Source organism: Psammomys obesus, unplaced genomic scaffold (assembly GCF_907164565.1).
Source record: "Psammomys obesus unplaced genomic scaffold, mPsaObe1.curated_primary_1811, whole genome shotgun sequence".
Lineage (NCBI taxonomy): Eukaryota > Metazoa > Chordata > Mammalia > Rodentia > Muridae > Psammomys > Psammomys obesus.
The window spans coordinates 6,859,238-6,878,685 of NW_026596234.1; positions in this window are offsets into that span (position 1 = coordinate 6,859,238).

Below are 19,448 nucleotides of genomic sequence, written 5' to 3' on the forward strand. Positions count from 1 at the left end.
TAAGGGAAAGAAAGAGGTGGGACTTCCTGATAACACCCTCAGGGCATCCACTCTGGCCAGAACTTTTCAAACTTTGAGAGATTGGCACAAGACTGCTTAAGACAGTTTTATTTAATCTTTCATCAAGAACTTTCTGTGTGATAAACTCTTCTAAACAGAACTAGCACATGGGAGGACCTTGAATGGAGGGCTCAGGACACCCCTACACTTGGCTGGGAGAGAGGAACCGGCCAGCCTTATGTGAAGTGTAGGCACTGCTGTGATGGGGCCAAGACCCAGGATGTGCAGGGAGTGGGGATGCATGTCCTGTTCTGTCTTACTCATAGTGTTTGTCCTGTCCCTAATCATTACAGAAGCGTTTGCCCTCAGTGAATACTCTACTGACGTGACTGTACAAGTTAAGTAATAGCTGGGGGAACTTGTCCAACTACAGGTAGCCAAACTGCACAGATCTTATTTCAAGAACGACGAAAAGACCAGTGGTCGGAGGGTTCATAATTACAGACATCAAAGGAAGCATTTGGGAAACTCTTCGGAGAGGTCCAGTGTATTTGTGGCTTCCCTCAATCAGTGAGAAAATGCCCAGTGAGCTTGGGCTAAATGGCAGAAGTGGAAACAGAACTCCACCACGGATGCCAAGGCAGATATTTTGCTTTGCCTAAGGCGTTACTGACAGCTGCCACAGCACTTTTAATACTCCGAAAAATAGCTTTCTACTTATCTTTTCTTTTCTTTTCTTTTTTTTTCTGAATTCCACCCCAGAGACCCTCCTCTCTCTTCATTCTTGATCAAAAATACAACCACAGCTCTGGTTTTTGGATCCAGTGACATGCTCTCATCTCTGATTTCTAACAAGTCTGAGAAAAACTGTACTTTCAAAATTGAACCAAATAATCAGAAGAGCTTTGTGCTGCCTCTGTCTGAGGCAGCTACAGGAAAAAAAAATGTGCCTGGGTTTATTGCTGCCCAGACTGTCTCCCATGTATCTGGCTTGGCTGTGCAGCTGTAACTTACCAGACCAAAGCATCAATTACTGATTTGGAAATACAAATATATATATTTTTTACATTTATAAGAATATGTACAGTTTTTTATTAAAGGCTTATACTTTTACTTCATATTTCCCTTCATTTTAAAACACACAGGTAAAATACCTGTGTGTGACAGGCATTGGGTAGAGAACTAGCTCAGCAGTAAAGAGGCCCTCATGACTTTATTTTTTTTCCTTTAGTAATTACACTTTATTCACTTTGTATCCCCCCCCCGTGTTTCCCTCCCTCCTCCCATCCCAATCCCTCCCTTCCTCCACCCTCTGCATGCATGCCCCTCCCCAAGTCCACTCATAGGGGAGGACTTCTTTTCCTTCCTTCTGATCCTAGTCAATTAGGTCTCATTAGGAGTGGCTGTGTTGTCTTCTTCTGTAATGCTGCTTCCCCCTCAGAGGGAGGTAATTAAAGAGCAGGCCAATCAGTTCATGTCAGAGACAGTCCCTGTTCCTATTACAATGGAACCCACTTGGATACTGAACTACCATGGGCTACATCTGTGCAGGGGTCTTCGGTTATCTCCATGCATGGTCCTTGGTTGGAGTATCAGTCTCAGGAAAGACCCCTGTGCTCAGATTTTTTAGTTCTGTTGCTCTCCTTGTGGAGTTCCTGTTCTCTCCAGATCTTACTGTTTCCCACTTCTTTCCTAAGATTCCCTGCACTCTGCCCAAAGGTTGCCCATAAGTCTCAGCATCTACATTGATAGTCATGCAAAAATACTGAACAAAATACTTGCAAACTGAATCCAAGAACACATCAAAGACATCATCCACTATGACCAAGTAGGCTTCATCCCAGGCATGCAGGGGTGATTCAATATACGGAAATCCATCAATGTGATCCACCACATAAACAAACTGAAGGAGAAAAACCACATGATCATCTCCTTAGATGCTGAAAAGGCATTTGACAAAATACAACATCCATTCATGTTTAAAGTATTGGAGAGATCAGGGATACAACGCACATACCTGAACATAGTAAAGGCGATATACAGCAAGCGTATAGCCAAAATACAAATATTTTTAAAATCTACACTTATTGGACATTAATGGAGGACTTAGGGTCAACAGGACAGCCTGGTGTATCAAGAAGGAGTCATGGCTAGAGCATTGTGGCTGCGGTTCTTAAGTCCTAAAATAAGTGAGTAATATCAGGTGGATCTTATTTCCATGAAGCGCTTGACTAAGTTTGGACAGTTGCACAAACAGATGTGTTCCTTTGGCACCAGGTGCAGTGTTTTCTAAGCCTTACATAAAAAATGCAGTGTGTTTCGGGAGATGATGTTTTCCTCGCCCACTTTGAAATGAGATGTTAGGCTGCCGTTCAAAAGGAGAGTCCCAGAGGAAGGATTCAGAATGAATAAACTATTTATTGGTCTGTCTACACAAGCTGGAGCCAATCTAAAGAAGACATCAACGGTGATTGTATTTGAAGTCAGAAAGTAAGCCATAAGCCAAGGGGTTGGTATTTTCATGACTGGAATCCCAACACTCTGTCACTGTGAGAGCAGGAACAATGGCCAGAAATGCAGATTCTAAACAGCCAAGCGCCAGAGAGAATGACAGCTTGCATCAAAGAACTCAATGGTAAGTTCTTAAAATCATGCTCAGATTTGTATAATGATTGTTATAACCTCTTGACACTTGTGGACCAAGAGGACCGATGTTACCTGCCTCTCAGTTGATAAGTAGAAAACAGAGCTGTGAGACAAACTAGATTCAAAGAGACAGTTCATCTTTCTAGACTTTACTGTATTTGCCCTGACTCTTGGCACAGCTTTCTGTCTGACAAGAACCATCATTAAGGAGTAGAAGGCTAAACACACATTGCCGAAACTAAGACGCTATTGTGATCAGAGTGTGGTGGAACATATCTGTAAACGCAGCACTTGGGAGGCCGAGGCAGGGGGTTACTGATTTTGAGGCTAGCTTGGGCTGTATAGCAAGAGCTTGTTTTATTTTGTTTTTGATGTTGTGTTTTTAAAAGATTTCCGGGATGACATGACAAAAGTTAGCACCAAAATACAGTTTGTAAAATATTGACCGCTTCATGTAGAAACCGGGATATGAAAGTTCCTAAAGTAAAAAGGCATGAGACAAAGTAAAATGAAATTTTGTAATTAAAATTTTATGTCTTAGTGCTGGAGAAGATGTCTCAGTGGTTAAAACACTTGCTCCAAAGTGGGTGAGGGCCTGAGGACTAGAGTTCATATCCACAATACCCAGTAAATTCTGGGTAGGCATACAGGGCCCCTGGAACTCCAGTACTAAATAGGTGAGGACAGCATGTCATCAAGAAAGCTGTCTACACAGATAAGCCAGCTCCAGGAATTCAGGTTCGAAGAGAAAATTTGCCTCCAGGATCAGCATGAATGACATTATGTGAACCTTGGGTTCACACACACACACACACACACACACACACACACGCCTGCACAGGTGAATATGTACGTATACAACACACATGCATCCACACACGTAAGCAGTATGTCTTAAAATTATGTTTCTACAATCTATAAAAAGAAGGCTTGACGGTAAGACTTCATTGCTAAGACATCACATACTTGAGTCACAGACCATGGAGAACTCAAGCTGATATTGACCTAACAGCTTCGTTGTGCTGGCTGGCTTTACGATTGCTTGGAGATGCTCTCCATGTTACCAAAGGAGAAAAGAAACCATCACTCTTACTCTAAAAGGTACAGTAATCACTATCCCAGCAGGGCATGCCCACGGATGCAACAGCAGCACAAGTCTCATGGGAATAGCTGACCACATCATGATTGGATCTGACTCCTGTTCCACAAAATGAAATTCATAACTGGTGCCATTATCTGGCTAAGAACCTTGGCTATACATGTCATAGGTTGTAGGGGAGAATCTAGCACTTTTATTCTGCTAAATAAATATAGTGTTAAACCAAATTCAAATGACACCCTTATTATACCCAGAGACTAATGAAACTCTCAACTTTCATCTGGGAAATGTCTATATTTTGAGTAATTATTAAAACAGAGACACACAAGTGGCCAATGTGCCAAAAAAAAAAGGAAAAGAGAAAAAGAAAAAAAGGAGACTTCAGAATGCTCAGACTTAAAGATGGCACCTATGTCAAATTCCTTCCTCCCAAGGTTCAGAGATCTTTGAAGAAGATGAAGCAGAAAGTGTGCAGCAGGACTAGGGGGGAGGTTACTACAAGAAAACTGTCTTCTGGATACAAGGCAGCAGGGCATATGAACTTAAACAGTTGTGATAAAATGTTCAAGACATCTACAAGATTGAACCAGACTGAATCCTAGCATGGAGGGGGAAGCCGAGAACAGAATCATGTATACTCACTGGCTTATGGTCACAATCCCTAAATTGAGTAGGTTTGAAACAAAACCAAACTGGAGTGATATCAAGGCTCTGAGCTAGTCTCACAGTATCAGCTTGTTGAGAACCAAAAAGGTTCAGAAGGCTATCTCCTCCTTTATCACTTATACGTCTTATTAGTCATGCCAAGAAGGGTGCTGGGCTCACTGTAGAGCCCACTTTCAAAGCAGCAGAACACATTCTAGGCAAAACGATGGGCCCGGCCTGGCCCGGCCTGGCCCGGCCTGAAGTTCCACCCACAGTCTTTACCAACACTCTTTTGTACATCATTGGCAATCTACTCAAAACTTGCATTAAGATATTCTAGGGGAATCCAGTTTTAATTCTGAGTGTGTTATCAACCCCAAATATTATGTATGCAAGAGGTACAATCATCATTGTCGAATATTGAGGGATACTATATTGAGAAATTATAAAAGTTTCTGAAGTAAGAGTTTATTATATATAATGTATATTTTACACACAGACACAAACACACACAAACATATATTCAGTTTCCACAGTTACCTCTTTTATAAAAACAGTACTAAGCACTTTCTTTTGGAGGTACTTTGTACCAAAGGTCAATAAGCTTTTGGCAAAGGGCTGTGATAATGATGTTGACTGGCAACTTGAGGGGACTGGGAATCACCTAAGAGCCACACTTCTGGGAGTGTCTGTGAGGGTGTTTAACAGAGAGCTTTAACCGAGGTTGGACGATCCACCCTGGACTTGGGGAACAACATGTTGGAGTTCAGGACTGAATGAAAAGGAGAAAGCAAATGGAAATCCAGAATCCATCTCTCTCTGCTTCCAGACAACAGTGTGACATACCTCACACTGTTGCCACCATGCCTTCTCCACCCCAACAGCTGGACTGTACTCTCGAATTATGAGCCCTAAGTTACTTTCCTCATGTGTTTGCCCCGGCTACTGAGAAGTAATACAGCCTCCACAAGTAGATTCTCTGTGGTTTGTGTGGAGGGAATCTTCTCTTCTTAGTGTGAGAGGAGCCCTAAACAATAAATGAACAGATGGGTGTAGACTTACTTTATTCAAACTGTATTCACAGAATGTGCATCAAGGGAGCCAAAGGGGCTAAGTGTGGGAGATGGCCCATCATACTCTGCCCAGGGTTGTCTCTCCTTCTCTGGCCTATGGTGTAAATGGGCAGTTAGTGTTGGAAGAGCAATGTGTGCGGGACAAGATGATAGAAAACAGAACTATAGCTGTGTATCTGAACTAATGGTCAAATGCTACCCCTGCAGACCCTTGGAGAAGACATCAGTTTCCTCCGGGTACCGGGTTTATTCTAAGTCACTCTTAGACTCCAGGAAAACCCAACTCTCTCATCAACTGGAACAAGGATAAAAAGTATATAAGAAGCACTCTGGAAACAAAACAAAGCTGCTACCCTATTTGCTTGAGCTTAAGCTTCTTTTAGCAAAAGGTCAGATGTTGATGAGAGCTTTACCCCAAACACCTTGAGGACCTAGCCTGCAAGAGTCTTCTCCTAACCTTCTGGGCAAGACCTTCCTGGAACATGGTCTGACTGACAAGGTAGCTACTCAAATGTAAATTTATAGGAGCAAATGCCAGGTGTAATGGTATTATTATGGAGAACAGTAAAGTGCTGGGAGCTTTATGGTGGACCATTTTATTCAAAGAGCATGCCCAAGGCTGGCTGACAGTAGTAGAAAAGATGCTTAGTCCAGGAGGATTATGAAAATGCTTTTGTTTTGTGTGTGTGAACCAAATGTAAAAACACACCGTTTGGACATTTCTCTTTTATTGCTTGAAATGGCTGGTGGGCAAATGGTTGCTGGCTGAAGTCCGAGTTGAAAACCTTGTTTTGTCATGTACTCCTTTGAATTATGTGAACATTCTCTTGCTTGTAAGGTTTCAAATGTACTTCTGAAAATAAAATTCTCTGAAGAACACTTAACATTCAAATTCAGAGACTCTACTATTTGTCCCATGTGGATACACAAACTGAGTTCTGGGTTTTTATTATATAATCACATATTTGCATTAAGTTATTAAAAGTAAGCTGTTACCTGACATTTTGTATATTATATGAATTTTGGATTCCTTGCCATTCTTTTCTAGTATACTGTTCTTTCTTTCTTTCTTTCTTTCTTTCTTTCTTTCTTTCTTTCTTTCTTTCTTTCTTTCTTTCTTTCTCTCTTTTTTTTCTTTCCTCGAGGCAAGTCCCACCGTGTGTGTGTCCTGGATCAACCTGGAAACCACTACATATTTGTAGACCAGGCTGGGCTGGCCTCACACAGAGATCCGCCTGCATCTGCTTCCAGAGTCATAGCACGAAAGGTATATACTATCACTTCTAGCTCAGAAGTTGTTTTAAATAATAAAAACTGTAAAATAGCCATTCAAGATTATACAGCATAGTGGTGTAAAAGTTTTGCTGGATCTCTCTCTCTTCTTTCTCTCTCAGTTGTTGAATAAAAGGGACCACATTGAAGTGTTCTAACAGAACAAAATCTCCTGAAGTTCAAATACTTTTTCATTAATAAGATCAGAATAATAAGGTAAATTAAAAGTTTAAGATACTTAAACAGGATAATATATAAAGCATGATGAATTCTGTAAAAATAATATACATTGGAGAGTAGCCAACATTACTTCCCAGAACTAGAATAAATTAGTTAACTTTTAATGAAAGTCAATTAAGGAGGGCCATATATAATTATTTTAATATATGCACTACCACTAGCTTTTCCTTTGCTTCCTAGGGATTTCACATACTATTTTTCCTCTGTGCTGATTGACAAGTCAGGATCATAGGTGATTATATTTAATAACCTAGCATTTACATGGCTGCAAGATGTTTCTATGTGTAAGTATCCTGAATGGACATTTCACCCATATAAATCATAGAAAAAGTACCCAGAATAAAGTATTACTAGGAAAATGAAAATGAAAGCCACCACAAGAGTCAAGTTCATACCATCCAGGACTAATAAAATTAGCAAAGCTGTAAATATCAAGCATCCACAAAAATGGAGAGGAACTGGAATTGTTCTATAGTTTGAGACTAGAAATGGAAAACAAGACAATCACTTTGAGGAAACTTCTGGAAGTGTCAGCTTAATATGTATCTATTCTATGGGTCATTACTTCTAACAAATATTAAGCAAAACAGAAATGTGCACTAACAAAGGTATGGAATGCTTATGGCAGTTTTCTTCATAACAATAGTAGAGTGGAAATCTGCTCATCTGCCCACTAATTGCAGAGTACAGAGAGAAATTACAGTTAATAGTCATATGACTATTGTAGTATCCAACAATAAGACCTAGGCAAGAAGTAATTGAACAAGTGAATGACAAAACATTACCTACAGACCTCAGGAACAATGTGGGGAGCCAAAAATCTCTTTCAGAAATGTATATCTAATGTACAAGTAGATATATTTGAAATCCAACTTGCACAAAATTATAAAATAGGAGGAAAACATTATGAAATGCCCCAAAACTTTTTTCCTTGGAAGTGGATTAAATTACACCAACCACAATGAAGATAAACATTTAGGACATTATTTTGAAGCCCAAATGAATGGATAGTCAACATTTATGAAGCCAGTGTTCTTCAAAATAGTGAGTTTGAAATAATATTGCCTCCCTCCCCATCCCTAAACTATGATATATATCATATATGAAAATATATTATATATAATATATAAATAATATATAATATATATAACATCTAATACCAATATCTATACCAATATCTAATTTTATATATAATATCTAATACCAAACTGAAGAGTTCATTAACAATATGCAGACCTATGTCATCAGGCCTGAATTTCATTAGTTTTTCTTTGAAAACAGACTCTTGTTGAGCTGCCTCAGCAGTCCTCAAATTTATCACCCTTTCCCCTCAGCCTCAGGAGTAGCTAGAGTGGCAATCCTGTACCATCAGGCATGGCATGAAACCAGAATGCTTTGCAAATGTTAAGAGAACCTCTTTTTTAGTAATCTGGGGTAGATGACACAAAAGGAACAAGTGACTTTTCTGCCTCTTCAAGTTCATTCTGTTTTCTGTGTTCTAAGAGATCATCGGCAAGCAAACTCTTACATACCCTAATGTTATGACCCTTCATAAGATGGACTTTTTAAATCTAAGCCTATTCTCAAGCCATAGCTCTAAAATAAAATCTTATAATTAGAGTGGATATACGAAGCTACTTAGTGATGTCATTAGTCGTGCTGTTAATAGTGCTGATGCAGACATTAGCAGGTGTGTGAGGGCAGACACATAGATTTGTTATGATGACTTCATTGATGTGGCCAGGAGTGGGTGGAGCCGGGGCTGCTCACCTCCCTACACAGCCCACATTCACCTCGTATGTTAAGACTGTTCCGCTGAAAGATATTTGTGTGGCTTGAGAATCACTAACCCTCCAATGGATTTTAGAGCCCCAAGAATTTTATTATCCCCAGCATTCCAGCTGCAAGGTCCTCGGAATCTGGTTTGTGTATACCTGGCCTTGTCCTCTGCCCCCTTCTTTCTGCCTCTTTTCATTCCCAGGCTCACTGGCAGAAACCTAAAGCCACTTCCCAGCTCTGCAATCTGACATCACATTCCTGTAGTAGGGAGACATATCTTTCCTCCTGTCCCCATGCTCCAAGAATAATGACTTATGATACTCAAAATAATTTTACAAATACCTAGGCCATATAGCTAGGCTCTTCTGACTAGGTCATAACTTAAAATAACCTGTTATACTAATTTACATTTTGCCACTTGGCTGGTTAGCTGTGCTCAGGTAAAACAAGTCTGTCCTCTTCACATCTTGCCTGCTGAATCTCGTGAGCCTGGCACTACACCAGAATCCCTTCTGCTTGCCAGATGTTCTACCTTCTATTTTACCTATCTTATAGGCTATAGTTTTTTTTTTTTTTAATTGACAAGTGATTCATCCATACAATACACAAGATATCAACACATGCCTGGACCACACTTCCTGTTCTAGCCCCATCTCAAAGGGGCTGTTTCTCTCTTATTGGCTTAGCATCCTCCACCAGGTACCTCTCTTCCTCACTCTTTTCATCTTCAGAGCACTTATACTTTCCTACACAGTATGTATTTCGATTTCACTTTGTTTTTATCTATTTGGTTTTTTTTTTTTTCTCATCACCTTATCAGAATGAAGCTTCACAAGGGTTGGAACCTCAAAAGCAAAACAAAACAAAACTAGAATATTTGTTGATACCTAAACAGCCTTCTTGTACTGTTGAATCATGGCTTCAGTACAGTGATTGCAGAATCAACATTCCAGAAACTTTTATTTCTAGAATCCTTTATAGAGAGTTAAAATATAGATCTCCAAGTCTAGAACCCCCAAGAGTGCCCCAAGCAGGTTTAATGCTCATGGTAAATTGTGTCAAATCACTCAAATTAATGGAAAGTCCTGTTTGATACTACACAAATCTCTGCAGCATTCAGATAACTAAGTGTAGAGCAGTCAATACACCTAAGACACCTCTCTCTTCCTATAGCATGGATGTACTAATGGCTCATCCTACCAGTCACTGCAGTTCTTGGATACAGGACACTTGATTGATTACGGCCACAGTTACTTCAGTTGTGTTGTTACCTCCCTTCTCCTTTCCTGTCATAATCACAAGCACCTCACTGACACTCAGCTACTCCATAGGCATTGGCCTACTTGATGGTGCTGAGTTCAATCCTTCCACCACCATACACTCACTTCTTACTCTGAGAAAAGTATAGCAGGACACAGTAAAAAAAAAAAAAAAGACAACAGCAATCTATCCAGAGACCTTTTACCTAGCTCAGGGGCCACTGCTTTCCTTGGAGAAACTGAAGGTAAAGCTGAGTTTGAGGAGGTTTTTCGAGCAAGCATAACTGCACTTTATTTGAATTTTTTAAATTTTATTTTATTAATTACATTTTATTCATTTTGTATCTCCCCATAATTCCCTCCCTCCTCCCCTCCTAATCTCACCTTCCCTCCCCCTTCTTCACACATGCCCCTTCCCAAGTCCACTGATAGGGGAGGTCCTCCTCTCCTTCCTTCTGATCTTAGTCTATCAGATCACATCAGGAGTGGTTGCATTGTCATCTCCTGTGGCCTGTTAAAGATGCTCCCCCTAAGGGAGAGGTGATCAAGGAACAGTCCAATCAGATTATGTCAGAGGCAGTCCCTCTTCCCATTACTATGGAACCCACTTGGACACTAAACTGCCATGGGCTACATCTGTGCAGGGGTTCTAGGTTATCTCCATGCCTGGTACTTGGTTGGGGTATGAGTCTCTGGGAAGACCCCTGTGTTCATATTTTCTGGTTCTGTTGCTCTCTTTGTGGAGTTCCTGTCCTCTCCAGATCTTACTATTTCCCACTTCTTTCATAAGATTCCATGCACTCTGCCCAACAGTTGGCCATAAGTCTCAGGGTCTGCTTTGATAGTCTGCAGGGCAGAGCCTTTCAGAGGCCCTCTGTAGCAGATTCCTAGCTTGTTTCCTGTTTTCTTCTTCTTCTGATGTCTATCCTCTTTGCCTTTCGCCTTTCAGGATGGGGATTGAGCGTTTTAGTCAGGGTCCTCTCTCTTGATTAGTTTCTTTAGATGTACAGATTTTAGGAGGTTTGTCCTATGTTATATGTCTATATGAGTGAGTATATACCGAGTGTGTCTTTCTGCTTCTGGGACAGCTCACTCAGGATGATCCTTTCCAGGTCCCACCATTTACCTGCAAATTTCATGATTTCCTTATTTTTCATTGCAGAGTAATACTCCATTGTGTAGATGTACCACAATTTCTACATCCATTCTTCAGTTGAGGGGCATCTGAGCTGTTTCCAGCTCCTGGCTATCACAAATAAAGATGCTACAAACATGGTTGAGCAAATGTCCTTATTGTGTACTTGAGCCTCTTTTGGATATATGCCTAGGAGTGGTATGGCTGAATCTTGAGGGAGCGCTATTCCTAGTTGTCTGAGAAAGCGCCAGATTGATTAACAGAGTGGTTGTACCAGTTTACATTCCTACCAGCAGTGGAGGAAGGTTCCCCTTTCTCCACAACCTCTCCAGCATGTGTTGTCTCTTGAGTTTTTCATCTTGGCCATTCTGATGGGTGTAAGGTGAAATCTCAGGGTCGTTTTGATTTGCATTTCCCTAATGGCTAACGATGTTGAGCATTTCCTTAAGTGTTTCTCTGCCATCCGATATTCCTCTACAGAGAGTTCTCTGTTTAGCTCTGTTCCCCATTTTTTAATTGGATTACTTGGTTTGTTGCTTTTCAGCTTCTTTAGTTCTTTATATATACTGGATATTAGCCCTCTGTCAGATAAAGTGTTAGTGAAGATTCTTTCCCAATCTGTAGGCAGTCGTTTTGTTTTGAGGACTGTGTCCTTTGCTTTACAGAAGCTTTTTAGTTTCATGAGGTCCCATTTATTGATTGTTGCTCTTAGAGCCTGTGCTGTTGGTGTTCTGTTTAGGAAGTTGTCTCCTGTACCAATGAGTTCTAGGGTTTTCCCTACTTTTTCTTCTAACCGATTTAATGTGTCTGGTTTTATGTTGAGATCTTTGATCCACTTGTGCAGGGTGGTAAGTATGGATCTATTTGCATTTTTCTACATGTAGACATCTGGTTAGACCAGCACCATTTGTTGAAGATGCTATCTTTTTTCCATTGTATGGTTTTGACATCTTTGTCAAGGATCAGGTGTCCATAAGTGTGTTGGTTTATTTCTGGGTATTCTGTTCGGTTCCATTGATCCACCATTCTGTTTCTATGCCAGTACCATGCAGTCTTTATTACTGTTGCTTGATAGTACAGCTTAAGATCAGGAATGGAGATACCTCCAGAAGATCTTTTATTGTAGAGGATTGTTTTAGCAATTCTGGGTTTCTTGTTATTCCATATGAACTTGAGAATTTTTCTTTCCAGGTCTATAAAGAATTGTGTTGGTAATTTGATGGGAATTGCATTGAATCTGTAGATTGCTTTTGGTAACATGACCATTTTTACTATGTTAATCCTGCCAAGCCATGAGCATAGGAGATCTTTCCATCTTCTGATATCTTCTCCTAATTCTTTCTTCAGAGACTTGAATTTTTTTCATACAAGTCTTTGATTTCCTTGGTTAGGGTTACACCAAGGTACTTTATGTCATTTGTGGCTATAGTGAAGGGTGTTGTTCCCCTAATTTCTTTCTCAGCCCTTTTGTCTTTTGTATACAGGAAGGCTACTGATTTTTTGGAGTTAATTTTGTATCCGGCCACTTTGCTGAAGATGTTTATCAACTCTAGGAGTTCCCTGGTAGAGTTTTGGGGGTCACTCACGTATAACATTATATAATCTGCAAATAGTGATACTTTCACTTCTTCCTTTCCAATCTGTATCCCCTTGATCTCCTTCAACTGTCTTATTGCTCTAGCAAGGACTTCCAGAACTATGTTGAAGCGAACTATGTTGAGAGAGTGGGCAGCATTGCCTTGTCCCTGACGTCAGTGGGATTGCTTTAAGTTTCTCTCTGTTTCGTTTGATGTTGCCTATAGGCTTGCTGTATATCGCCTTTACTATGTTTAGATATGTGCCTTGTAGCCCTCATCTCTTAAATTTTCATGCTTACTGATGCATGTGCACATGTGTCTGGATTAGGTACACAGTTGTGAGCACAGAGGCTAGAGAGGTCATCAGATCTCCTGGAGCCGGAGTCATGAGCGATTGTGAGCCAACCATAATGTGTGCTAAGAGACAAACACGGGTCCTTTGCAGAAGAGGTGCTACTTTTTAAGCCAGACCACCTGTCCCTCCCCAAACTGGAATATTTTGAACATCTTGATGTGAATAAATTGGGAGAGAAGAACCTTCTCACTACTTCCCCACCCTACACAGCACAGACCTCTGGGCAATTAGTTATTAGTAAATACACACAATTCTCAAACAGTTAGAGCATGCTTGCCTGCTTAGAGGAGCTCAAATTAAATGTTCAATATTTTATGAATGCTTTGAGTGGTAATGTTTACTTGGTCTGATATGTTCTCTTTGCAAGGAGAGACGACAGGGCTGGAAAGATGAGAGAAGCCTGCTGTGACTTGAGGGACTCTGCTTGCTATTTCATTATTTAGATGTTTCTTCATGGAACAGAAGAATCTTTCCCTTGGTGGGATCATTGCTGTGACAAAATCTGCCACTTGTGACTATCTTGAAGATTTTTAACCTCTAGAAAAAAAAAAAGTCCTCAGATCATTTGACCAAATTAAGCAATGAAAATAAAAGATAAACAGTTAAAAGCAATTTCAGTTAACATGCTTTAATATAACCCTGTTCCTTGAGAAATATTTATATTACAAACATGGCAGCCTTGAAGGGTGGCTCAGTGGATCAGCATGCTTACTGCACAAGCATGAGGAACTAGGCGTAAGCCCAGCACCCACATAAACTAGAAACCAAAGTGTGGCCATGTGCACCTCTAACCCCAGAACTGTGAGGAGCCAGGGCAGGAGGACCACAGAGGTTTGCAGCTACCAGCCTAGTGGAAAGGGCTCTCCCCGATTCAGTGAGAAACACTGTCTCAAGGGAGTAGAGCGGTAGAGCAAGACTTCTGATGCTCCTCTCCTTCATCTGTGTGTAAGAAGGGGTTCTTTCACTTCCCACACACATTTACACATACAACACACACACACACACACACACATAGAAGATAAGGAAAAAAAAACACAAAACTTTGCTTAGCTACAATTCCCGTAGTAATTATCTACCTCAATAGTCAGTGGTTTCCTAGGATATTCCAAAGCCATATATGCTAACAATAAACACATGAATATGCACACAATACAGATATAAACGTGAAAAATAAAACAAAATTAAGAGTTCAAAAAAAAAACCCTTTATAGAAAGAGGAAAAGTAAGACCTATGTATGGTTTGCCCTCTATTTGCGCTACACAAACCACATTCAGATGGTCACAATAGACATCATTTATGGCTTAAAGGAAGCAGAAATAAGATGCTAGATATATGATGAAGCAAAGATTGTGTTTAATGACAGGGTGAATGGTGGTACAGGCTGGATAATTCCCAATCTCTTGCCTCAGTAAGGTAATGCAGAGGATGCCAAAGACAGATTTTCTGTTTCTCAACCTTGATCCCATTAAGGTCTACCTTTCTCTGCTTCTAAAATACTACAAGGGTACCTGTCTGCAAGGCACAGTTGACCAGTCAAATGTTACAGAGAAATGAAGGAATATCTGTACAAAGAGCAGAAAGGACAGAAGATAAAAATTGGGCTCTTTGTGACATTGCTGAGAGATGATGGCGACAGGGAGGAAGGAGAAGGAGAAAGTGTGGCCAATTACCACTGAACTCTTAGGTCTTTGAGACAACAAAAACAGAAAACAACAACAACAACAAAGTAATATTTGATCTTATCAGCCTGCCTCCATGGAGGACTAGTACAGAGGTGGCAAGACATCATTCCTTGAGCAGGAACACAAGGCAACAGTATGTGCAGAGTTGGAGAGTGATCATTATCTCTGCATGGATCATATGTAAGTGACATGTGTCTCAAATAGCCACATGGCCTGGCCGATTGTTTCTGAAGAAATTTAGATACCAGATGGTAAATTCCCTCTCTTCTTACTCTTCTTCCACTTTTCCTTCTTTTTCTCCTTCCTTCTCTTCTTCCTCCTCTTCCTTCTCCTTCTCTTCAATTCCTTCCTCTGCCACTCTTTCTTTTGGGATTTTTAGATTGGCAATGTGTATTTCCCCACAGTATTTTTTTATTTTATAAGCTTACTGCTTAAATTAAACTTTCTCTGTCCTTGCTATAACCAAGGACTTTGAGCCTACCTCAAAGACTTGGAGAAACAAAATAAAATAAAAACAAAAAAGGAAAAATTGCATCTCAGGCACAAATTTTATTGACATTAACACTAGTGATACATCTTTAAGGAACTAGGTTATTAAACATCAGGTTGGAGAGCTGATAATAAAGCATTTTGCATATAATTTAATGTCTTCTAAGTAGATTTCGATTGTTCCCCAGATATAAATTTCACATGTTTGGCCCCAAACATTAACTTTTAAACACTCAATTACATTCCACTTCAAGATTTTTATGGGGATTATTTTTTTCTAGAATACCCATTTGGTTTATAATGCTTAGAAGTTTAAAGATCCTGACGTCATTGAAAGAATGTCATGCCAATATGAAATGAGTGGTGCTGGATAGGACTGAAATCTTACACTACTCAGAAGTTAACTTTAATTATATTTGTTACTCATAAAAACTCAAAAAACCACAGACCCACTGCTAATGTTAAAGTGAAAGTAAAGATGTGTCAAAGTCATTGGTCAAATGTGATATCATTGCATTTCAGATATGATGGGGTAGCATGCACTGAAAGCCTTATTTTAGAAAAACATAAAATATCCCAAACCACTATTTATAGAAGAATCTCTCCAGTCCTCTGCAGATCACACTGATGTCTTTCCAGCTGCATCCTGAGCAGCAGGATGTGACAGCTTCTCTTTTCTCACATCCCTGTCATCGTTTGTTGTCTTTTGTTTTCTAAGACTACTTCTTCCTCCTGGATGGCGTGAGAAGCCTTGCAAAGATTTAGTTTTCATTTCCCTGATGGGTAAGGATGATGATTTTTTTCAAGTACTGGCCACAATTTGTAGTTTTTCATTGAAAAATTGTCTGTTCACGGGTGGGTTGGTGTCACCCTCTCTCCACTTGAGGTCCCACCTGGGTAAAGGAGATGTCAATCTCAAGCTCCCTATCACCTGCTACTAGGAGTCTCAGCTACGATCACCACCCCCAGGAGCATCCTCTGTCCCAAAGATGCCCCGTGCCAATTTCCATTCTCTCTCCCACTCTCCCCCATCCTCTCCCCACAGTTCATCTCCACCTCCTCTCCCACACAGATCTCTCCTTCCATCTACTTCTATTTCACCTTCTGAGTGAGATTCAAGCATTTTCCCTAAGTTCCCCCTTGTTATTTAGCTACTTTGGGTTTGTGGATTGCAGTAGGCTTATCCTGTATTACATGTGTAATATCTATTTAAAGTGAGTACATACCACGGTTGTCTTTCTGGGTCTCGGTTACCTCACTCAGGATGATCTTTTCTAGTTCCATGCATTTGCCTGAAAATTACATATTTTCTTTGTTTCACTAGCTGAGACGTATTCCACTGTGTAAATGTTCCACATTTTCTTTATCATGCATCAATACTATGGCTCTGCAGTTTAAGAAGCCATTAACCGTCATTCCTCCAATGTTGTGCTTTCTACTTACAATGGCTTTGTTTATCTGGGCTCTTGGTGCTTCCATGTGAGCTTAGGGTAGGCCCTTCTAGTTCTGAGAAGAGTGTTATTGGGATTTGACAGGAACTGCATTCAATCTGTAGACTGCTTTTGGTAACAAAGCCATTTTCACAATATTAACTGTGCAATCCATATACTTGGAAGGTCTTTCCATCTTCTAAAGCTCAAATTGAGCTTTGAGGTCTTATAGCCTTGTCCTACTACTTCCTGCTTGCTCTGTGTTCTCTGTGTGTTTTCTGTGTGCTTCCATGCCTTGCCTTCCCTTGCTGTGATGTCAAGCCCTCTGAAACTATAAGCTAAGGAAAAGAAAAAACAAAAACCCTTTCTTTCTTAAATTGCTTTTGATTGTGGTATTTTATCACAACCACCAGAAAAGCAACTACTGTGCCATTGATGTGAATAAATTAAAATATTTGTAACAAAATTTTCTAGATGTAAGGGAAAAATTTTAAAAAGCTTAAGAGAGTGGTTTTTTCCCTTGGTGTGAAAATAGAGTTATTCTATGTTAGGTCCGTATATAAAAGAACCGGAATTGGGATCTCATTAGACACTTGCATTTCCATCCTCGCAGGACCAGTATTCACAAGATATGGAAACTATCTAAATGTCCATCAACGGATGAACAAATACAGATTCCATGGCATATACCTACCGTGAAATGTTCTCACATTTCAATGGAAGAAAAATTGTGCCTTATGAGAATATATTAAGAAACCTTAATGCATTTAACTGCAAGTGAAAAAAAGCACATATCTCTCCTCATGAGGTATCCATGGCGGGAAGTCATGTAATATCGAGAAGCATGGTGTTTGCTTAAGACTAGGGAGGGAAGGGAGTGGACACCTGCTGTGTAACTGATGCATAGTTTCAGGTATGCAAGGTGAGTTCTGGAGATCTCTAATCTGGAGCCCACGTGGACAGTGTTTTACTAGACATTTACAACTTTTTTTCAAGGGAGTAGAAGACCTCATGTGGAATGTTCTCATGGAGAAGAAGAAGGAGGAGGAGGTGAAAGATGGAGGAAAAAGAAGAAAGTAAGAGCTATCATACAGCAATAGAACATCATGGCCCATCAAAGATAGAAAGATTTCTCTTCAAAGGAACTGTTCTGACTGTGGCTACTGGCAGAACCAAACGTAATTTCACATATTACTGAACTGATTGAATTGGTCAGATTGGAACTTGAATTTGGAGAAGACTGGGGAGTTTAAAAGTTGTATTGTATTGTGCTAAGATATTAAGTAGCACCTTCCACAGATAACTGGGGAATCTACATATAAGTATAGGATTTTCCCCAAGGTCTGGGATATTTGGCTTTGCATTCAGAAAGAACCTTACAAAGCTGTACAAAAAAACAAAACAAAAAAAAACCCCAAAAACAAAACAAAACAAAAAAACAGCAGGGAATTGCGATCTGGAATATTTGTAGAACTAGTTTAAAAAGAGAGAGAGAGAGAGACTCATGGGAGTCCCGGCCAAGCATATAGAAAACTCTTACTGAGCTCTTAGGTGTGCAATGATGGCAGGATGCTAGAACTATCACGAAAGCCAAGGTCACTGCAGATGTGCTCCAGTGAAACCTAAAGGACAGTTCAAGAGGTGAGAACAATTAATAACCTTACTGTGTGCCAAACATCAAGTAAATTATCTTAACAAAAGAAAATACAGCCAGCCTTTAAGCATGTAATCACCCTGTTTACTAACCAATTCTGAGTCCTGGGAGTGTGCAGACGCATGAAAGCATGAGAGTCAGGAAAATGTAATCAATGGAACAGACACAGATGAAATTAAACTAATAATGCTTCATTAAGAATTAGTACAAGCCCGGCATGGTGGTGCATGCCCGTAATCTCATCAATTGGGGAGGCAGGTGGGTCTTCGTTAGTTCCAGGCCAGTGTGGTATATAAAGTGAGTCCAGGACAGCCAAGGCTACACAAAGAAACCCTGTCTGAAACAAAAAGAAAGAAAGAAAGAAAGAAAGAAAGAAGGAAGGAAGGAAGGAAGGAAGGAAGGAAGGAAAAAAGGAGGAAGAAAGGAGAAAAGACAGAAAGAAAGAAGAAAATGAGAAAGAAAAAGAAAACACTCAGTATTTATCAAATACTTAGATTAAAAGAAAAATATAATGAAAAGGCAACTAGAAGATATAATTTAAATCTAAAAAAAATCATTTACTAAGGTTAAATACACAGCATCATAAGTAGAAACTTTATAATTAAAAAAACAGCAGATCAAAAAATACAAAAGTAAGCTAACTTGAGAAACAGTGTCAGAATCTTCAAATATAAAATTCTGGAGGAATAAAGAATGTGCAAAAACAGGCAGAGCTTCAGCCACTGTAGTAAACTATCAGGTATAGAATATGTGAAAGCAGAGAGGAGGAAAGGAAGAGAGAGAGAGAGAGATTTAGGGCCAAAAAGTTAAAAACTAAGAGCTGATATAACCAAGAGGCCAACAGCACGCACACACACACACACACACACACACACACACACACACACAGAGAGAGAGAGAGAGACAAGAAAAGTATAAACATTAGCAAGGAAAAGCACAAATGATATATTAAAAAAGATAAAATCTACCCCTAATATTCTACTGAAATCTTTGCAGTGCAGAAGCAAGGGTTTTTCTTATGGTGATGCTGACCCAGAATTCTAATCCTAGTGAAAAAGTGGAACTCGGAGATTAAAGTTAAAATTAACTTCATACAAACAAAAGCAGAAACA